We start from the raw sequence: 8,633 nt of genomic DNA, 5'->3' as shown, positions 1-8,633 counted from the left end.
GGAAAATATACCGGGTTACAGAATATATTAACCAACATGATAAACACAATCTACCCACTAGTGGCCCAGTGTACATGACAAAAATATGCTTTTTAAAATAGCTCCACATGATTGTGAAGTCCCCTTAACAGTCAGGTAGACTCAATTTAACTCCTTTGCAATCATTTTAGCTGGCCATGTTGTAACATGATTCTTAGGTGTTAAAATGTGTCTACAGAGCATGAAGGGGGTTTTCTAACTATGTCAAACTAACTTCAGGTATGTCTTCCCTGAAAAAAGGTGTTTTTAACTACAGGTTAGCTAACTTATGTGAACTAACTTGGGTTGTAATAGCAGTGAAGACATGGCAAGTCAGCTTTTAACGCAAGTTAGCAGCTCAAGATAAAGCCTGGGAGTGAACTCAAACAACTAACCTGAGTTAAAAGCCAAGCTCCCATGTCTTCACTGCTATTGTAACCCAAGTTAGCTAACCTGAGTTAAAGACACACAGCCCTTTTTGAAAGCACTCTTCTTCATTGTCTAGACATAGCCAGCATGAACAAAGTCCCTCAGGATTATCCATGACTGTCTAACACATTTTTAAACATGACTTCCCCTTGTTTACATTAGGTTTCGTTTTGTGTCACATTCAACACCAGGTTAGTTAAAATGTGTCATGTTACAAATACTTTAATTAACACACGATACATTTTCTCAGTGTACACATGGCCTAAGAGACAGGTTGCACCAACCCCACTTCAGACCAGTTCATTTTCACACCAGACTCAAATTATAGTGGGGCCCATTCATTTCTGGCATAACTTTGTTTAAGCTGACAGAGTCACACACATCAAGAGTAAGATATTACTATAGGAGCTGTTGTCTTCCTAGACATAAGGGTTGTGGACAAACCTGACTTACAACCAACAAGAGTTTATGAAACACAGATCATGCCAATATAACTTGCTAGTCTTTTTCAGTGCAGTAATGGAGTGGGTGGATACTGAGAATGTGATGGACATACTTTGTCTTTATTTCAGCAAGACCTCTCAGACGGCACCATTCTGGAAGCTCCAAGAAGCTAGAAATGTATTTTCTGAATTATAATACAATAAAAGTAGACAAACAGTTGACAGCTAGGAAATAACTACCTGTTATCGATGGTGTGACTGTTCTGTACATCACAATAAGCTGGTAGGTGAGGGAGTTGTGTTGGTTGGGCAGGGATATGAAAGAAACCTGTTCTGCAATGAATATTATTCAACATATTCACTAGAGACCTAGTGTAAATTCAACAATGTTTGCTGATGATATAAAGCTGGGAGATCTAGCAAGTATAGAAGAAAGCAGAACACAAATACACATTTAACTAAGCAACTGGGAGATCTTGTTGGAGTAGTGTGAGATGAGATATAGTGTGCAGAAGCATAAGATGATACACATGGGGAGAATGTTACCTAAAAAACAACCATGTCTAAAGAGACATATGGGTAATTCTCAATAACAAACTGACTATACATTCTTAGTGCAATTCTGCTGCAAAAGGCCAATTCACTCCTGAGATATGTATATACTGCAGAGAGATTTCATAAAGGACAAGAAAGGTTATATTTTCTCTTTTTTTACTTAAACAGTAAGAATCCTGAGTGTAGTTTTTGTCGATATACTTCAAAAAAAGATGTGGAAAAGACAGGGGAAGTTAAAAGTTAATCAAAATAAACTAGGAGATCTATCATGTAATTTGACTTCTGAGGAAGTCACAAAATCTGGATCCTGATCTAGATTTCAGCGGTGTTTGGATCTGGCTATTTTAATTGTAAAGTCAGCATCAGATTCCAAACACCTCAACACTGCAGAACTGGGGTTTTGGTTCAGGACCACTTACTAGTAGGAGCAGCTTGTTAGAAGGTATTTCCATCACAGGTGTCTATCAGTAGGAGCTTTGTTTGTTCACAGTGTTGAGGTGATAAAAAGGTAGGTTAAACAGAGCAGGATTTTATGGGAAATGTCACTCACAGAGGTTGGCAAATTGCATTCGTTTAGGCTGTGCTAAAATCCTTTTTTTTCCCTTCTTTCTGTTAGTAGCTATGCTTTAGGGAGCAGTGCTATGAAAAATCACCAGAGACTTAATGCTTTTAAACTCATTTAAGTTTGGAGGAATCCATAAGAACTGATGGTGCGAAAAGCCCATAGCATCAGGTTTAAATGTGTTTTGGCACAAGTTCTCAGCCAGCAGCCTCTGCTAAGGGCTTCATTATACAAATTAAGTGAGGGATTTATCACAGACAACATGAATTTATATATTATCTATGACAGGGAGAGAGGTGGGAAGAGAGATCAGTTTTTAAAATGTTGTTTAAATTGTATCTTATCTTACCAAGTGTGTTACATTGCTTTGTATCTCCATACCACAGATAGACAAAGGGGAAGAGTAGAGGATGGAGCAGATGTAACGGTTTTAGTACTTGAATGTAACACTTGCATCTTCATTTTTTGGGGACATTCATTTTGTCTATTTTTGGAACTTCAGGATGGAATTTTCAAAAGCACCTTGATACCACGTGTTTCAAGGCTCCTTCCAAATCAATATCGGCAAGTGGACTAAGCAGTATTTGTATCTGCTCCCAAGCCTTACTGGTGTATGGTGTTACTGCACAGTAACAGTATTACATAGCTTTGAGTACAATGAGGCACTGGATGGTTCAGATTGTAAGTAAACCACTGCAGAGCTTTTTACCTCAAAGTAATTGGTGAGAATCCGTCAAGCAACCTTGGGTGACAGAGAAAGGTTGGGACTTTTTAGCCCTGAATTTTCATGGAGTACTTATAGTTTCTATATTAAATTTTCTATATGCAGTGATATATGCAGTGATATGCAGGGATTCAGTTCCCTAGGCCAGGAACTGAATCCAAGACCTCTACATCTAAAAGTGTAAATGTTTTCTGGTTGAGCTGAAGGACCAGCTCTATTAGCTCAAACAAAGGAACAGTCTCATAAATTTCTACACAGTGAGATATACAGTCTAGCCACTAGAGGGGGATAAAGAATCACATGGTGTGAATGTTGGTTAGACTTACACTCTCCGATTCACATGCCCTTCTTCTGACAGGGGCCTGTTTTGGCCCTGCAGAGCAAACTTCCTCATTGCCCTGTATCTTGTGTGCAATCCACTGTAATTAATCTCCCCTCCAAATTCAGTGACATTAGAAGCAGAGTTCTGTTTGTCACTCATCAGCTGTGCCCCAACGCTAATAGTAAAGATAAAAGGTGTAGTGGAATGGTCTTTGCAGTACTCCAAATAAGAAGAGTTAAGCAGAGATTCAGACTCAGTCATGGTTATGTGTTGCATTCTCTCCTATCAGCTGGCTCCAGTGCTTATTCCTATTCTTCCTATGCTTTTATTTTAACCGTAAGGGCTTTAGGAAAGCACCTATGCTTTCTCCAGGTTTTTATACCATGCCCAATCACAAGGTATGTGAATACCCAGTGGGGATAAGATATCCATTGTGTCATTCATCAAGACACTATAATAAATGGTTCTTAATTAGCTTGGGCTATAGTTTCCACAGGGGCTCAGGGGAGTTAGATGGCCCAACTCCCACGGACTTTCAATGGGAGCTGAGGATCAAACTTCCTTAAGCCCCTTTCAAAATTCCAGCCTTAGAGAACAGCAGCTTTCAGGAAACACTTATCATGAAGAAGAAACCATGATGCATCTAAATTAATAAGCAGTGAATTTGATTATCCTCAGCCCTTGTACATGGAGTAATGGTACCATTGCTCATGAGACACTTCTGAATGGAATTTCCCTGTGGTGCACAAGGACTGTTATGCACCGAACGCCCTACTAACAGCAGGAGCTGTATGCCCATAATCCTTCATGTGCTACAATGAAAGCTTGGTCCTTACAATGGAATTCCTACGAAATGATACAGTGCGCCTTCATTAACACCCAAGAAGGAGCTTATGATTCATGTCAGTGCGGTGACTATCAAGACAGTTAATAATTAAGCCAATGAGAGGATGCACATGGGGCGTGGAGCTTTGTCTAATGCTGCCAGTTCCAAGTGGTTGCAATGATGTACTAAGCCAGGACCAGACATGCTTTAATTGATTCCATCTTTATTATATGGCAAACAAACTCTCATGTTAGGGCAGGAAAAGCCATACAAATGTGTAATCCCTGTGGTCTGAAGCTCTAGAGCAGGGGTGGGCAAACTACGGCCTGCGAGCTGGATCTGACCCACCAGCTGTTTTAATCCAGCCCTCGAGCTCCTGCTGGCTGCTTTTCCATGCAGCTCCTGGAAAGCAGCGGCTCCAGCCAGGGAGCAGGGTCGAGGGCTGCTCCACACAGCTCCCAGAAACAGTGGCATGTCTCCCCTCCGGCTCTTATGTGTAGGGACAGTCAGGGGGCTCCGCTCTGTACGCTGCTCCCACCTAAGTGCCACCCCCGCAGCTCCCATGGCCGGAAACCACAGCCAGTAGGAACTGCAGGGGTGACACCTGCGCATAGGGCAGCATGCAGAACCGCCTGGCTGTGCCTCCATGTAGGAGCCAGAGAATGGATATGCCGCTGCTTTCGGGAGTCTCTTGAGATAAGCAGTGCCTGGAATCTGCACTCCTGAGCCTGCCCCCGAGCCACAAGCTCCTGCCCCAGCCGTGATCCACCTCCCACCCTCCAAACTCCTCAATCCCAGCCTGAAGCACTCTCCTTCACCCCAAACCCCTCATCCCCAGCCCCACTCCAGAGCCCACACCCCCAGCCAGAGCCTGCACCCCAAGATCCTGCCCCAGCCCTGATCCCCCTCCTGCCTGCCAAACCCCTCAGTCCCAGCCCAGAACATACTCCCACACCCCAAACTCCTCATCACCAGCCCCACCCCAGAGCCCCCACAGCCCACTCCCCTGCCCCAGCCCAGAGCTCCTTCCTTCACTGTGAACTCCTCATTTCTGGCCCCATCCCAGAGCCTGCACCCTCAACCAGAGCCTTCACCCCCTAACCCCAATTTTGTGAGCATTCATGGCCCGCCATACAATTTCTATTCCCGGATGTGGCCCTCAGGCCAAATTGTTTGCCCACCCCTGCTCTAGAGGGTAAGGAGCTCACTGCTCCCATCTGTTGGTGAACAGGTAAGGAATGGCCACAGAGCTCAGTCCTCTGCATAAGTGATTTACCCAGAACTCCAGATAGATGGAAGCTCCAGACTGAAAGGAGCTCTCTGCCCCCATTGATTAATCAAAAGTGAGAAGTATGGCTAAAGAGAGAGCTTCATTTGCATAAACTTTCTACCCAGAATTCCTCCAGTGACATCCTGGGAGTCACCATTAAGGAACACAAACTCAGAATTGGTTGTTTAGTGGAACTGAACTGAGAATACTGAGGAAGAGTCCTTACTTTATGGCAAGGACTCTGCTCAAGGGCTGCATATGCTACTGGTTCTCTTCCACTGAGGATCCTGCACTGTTGGGAGGTGGCTCCTTGGCTGGGTGCAATGCAGAGAGGGCTCTTTGCTGAAGACAGCAGCAGGGCTGAGTGAACTCCAGTGAGGCCCCCCCACACCCAGCCACTAAATAAAGCTGAAATTGCTACAGCTGGGTTAGGTGATGGAACCTCAGGACAGAATCTGGCAGCACTTCCATTGGGGACTGGAGACAGGCCTACCTTAACCACCGACTCCAAACCATGAGTGGGGTTTAGCTGATGGGGCAGAGGAAAGTGACGTGGTAAAAAGACATGTGCCTGTTGGATGGGAACAGTTAAAGGACTACTGCCAAAGTTACCCTGTGGGAGTGTTTTATTGATCATTTGCATAGGTATACTGGTACTGTGTTTTCCCAAGTTGATGCTGTGCTCCCTTTTCTCCTAATAAAATTTTCCTTGTTTCATACACAGACTAAAAAGGTACTTGTGAGTGGTGAAGTTTTGCCAATTAAGGGCATCTAGGGAAGGTATTTAGAGAAACCAGAAATTCTAGGTGGGAGCTTGAACCAGTGGTGTGTCAGTTTTAAGAGGGACCCCTGGCTATTTGAATCTGGCCCTTGCTGAGGCTGACAATGAAGGGTTACAAGCTCTTATGGATGGTGGTTTGTGACAGTAAAATCTCAAATGCTTTACCCATTTGACACTCTAGATCAATCTACTTATTTCAGTTGGAGCAGAGGGGTAGAGATCTATTGGCTTAGGACCACTATAGCGCTGCGAATATTTGGAGATTAGTTCTCATGTAGACTGGCAACATGTTACTGGTGCTCCCTGGTAGGCTAACTCTGCTAAACTTGCATTGCTGCCTGCCTACAAATAGAAGAAACGAGAACCAGGCCATTAACGTTTCCTCAGTAGGGTTGGCTTTTCAGTCCATAAGGAGAGGACTATGATGCTCAGAATGTTGACTATTTTAAAAAATACAGTTTAGATCTCACTAACCTCCACTTAGGTAAACCAAAAATCTGCATTGACAATTGGGTTTACAGGTCACTGAAGCACAGATTCTGCTGCTGTGTTGAGGGCAGGCTAATGTGCTTGACATTATCAGGGCCGCCCAGAGGATTCAGGGGGCCTGGGGCTAAGCAATTTTGGGGGCCCCTGCCATAAAAAAAGTTGCAATACTATAGAATACTATATTCTTGTGGGGGCCCTGCAGGACCCAGGGCAAATTGCCCCACTTCCCCCCCACCCCCTGGGCGGCTCTGGACATTAGGCTCACCACTGGGCATTAGGGGAACAAAATTTCACTTCCCAATTTCTCCCCTAGTAATACCCTGAAACAGGACAAGGGCATTTAAAATTACCTGGTGTTAAGAATACTCTTCCGCAACCTTGGCACTCATAGGTCAGAAACCTCAGTGTGCACTGGGCCTCCCCTATTCTCTTCAGAGGAGTGCAAATTAACAAGGTACTACAGTATTTGTTTGATGCAGTATTACTGTTTATTAATGGAGTTTTTATGTATACCCGCTGAACTGCAAAATCTGGTAAGCTCCAATGCCACTGGTGCACATAGTATTCCACAGATGTTTCCAAAGGCAAAGGTGAAGATTTTCAAAAGTGACTAGTGATTTTGGGTGCCTCAACTAGAGACACCTTGAAGGGGCCTGATTTTCAGAACGTGCTAAGGATCCACACACTGAAAATCAAGAGCTTTTAAGATGTCTCAAGTTGACCACCCAAAAATTAAGGCATCCAAAATCACTAGCCGCTCTTCAAAATCTTGGTCAATTACCTGTTCCTAAGATTTTACAATCTGGCCTATTCAAACGACAGACAAGATGGGAGAACAGGGATGTAACATTAAAGAACTGTCATTTATTATTATTTATTACAGGGAAACCCCGCTATAAGGTGCCCCGCAATAACGCAAATTCAGATATAACGCGATCATAAGGTGGCTCTGGCCGCCCCAAGCAAAAAAAGAGGCTGGAGTGCCATCGAAGAAAAAAAAAATGGAATGTGCCTTCCCCACTGCCTCTTCCCCCTTACTCCTGCTGCTTCTTTTGGCGAGAAGAACCATTCTCCTCCCCAGCTGCTCCTCACTCTTCCTCTGCCCCTTGCATGTCTCCCCTGCTCTCCCCAAGTGTTTCCTTCTCTCGCTGCATGGCTGAGAGCCCCCGCTGCTGGAGCTGCACCCTTTCAGTTACTGTTATGGGCAGTTCGCAAACGCAAGTCCTTTTCTGCCCAAGAGAAATTGATTGGCTTGAAACTGACCGGCTTGAAATGGTAAACGTCGCTATACCGCGACCCCGCATTTATCACGATCAAATTTTTTGGACCCCAATCATCGTGTTATAGTGGGGTTTTACTGTACTTGGCAAAGTGATTTAATGCACTAAAGTAATATTACATAAACAAGCTCAACATGAAAGCAGAGTGAGGAGCACCTTGGGGTAATAGAGATTTATGGATTCTTGAATTTAACTAGGCCAGGATTGGAGTGAACAACAAACTTTTTAAAATGAAGATCACATATAAAGTAAGCTAACCCCAACTGGGAGAAGGTAGATGCTAGGAACTGTGGGGGGGGGGGCTCTTGCTCACAGCTCTGATTTTAATAATCAGAATAAATTATTTTGCTGAAAAAGCCAGATGTTGCCCGATTTAATTTGTTTCTTTCACAACATTGGGGGTGGTTGTGAAAGGAACACAGACTAACAAGGATAACTCCAGAGAGTCTAGACTGGCTTTGCATTGAAGTTGTAACTGCAAGCTCACAAATGCAATTAACACATTACTAAGGAAGGAAAATTGTGGCTCAGGCTGACATCATACTAGTATATATTTTTTTGAAAAATTGTTTTAGAGAATCACAGTTAGGGAAGAAAAAATAAAAAGGATGTAAAATGTTAAGAATATAATAATTGAAAATAGGCAATCACAAAACAATGGACAGACTACTGCAAATATACTGCACAGTTACAACAGACAGAATACATTTCAGTATAACAAAATGGGTCAATAAAGTCCAAATAATGAGGTAGTTTGGCTCCTGCATGCCTGAGTCAGCATGGTGAGTAAAGGTTGCCAGTGAGCAAAATTAAATGCACAGAAAACCTTTTATTTGGCATCCTCCATGTTAACCTCAACTGTGTTAGAGTCTGGCTGCACACATGTGTGTATGGTAACAAATAACATTGAATAAACTGAAGTGATCAGTTTATA

This window comes from Mauremys reevesii, linkage group 3 (genome assembly GCF_016161935.1).
Source record: "Mauremys reevesii isolate NIE-2019 linkage group 3, ASM1616193v1, whole genome shotgun sequence".
Lineage (NCBI taxonomy): Eukaryota > Metazoa > Chordata > Testudines > Geoemydidae > Mauremys > Mauremys reevesii.
The sequence above is the reverse complement of the archived record's forward strand: the minus strand, read 5'-3'. Positions refer to the sequence as shown.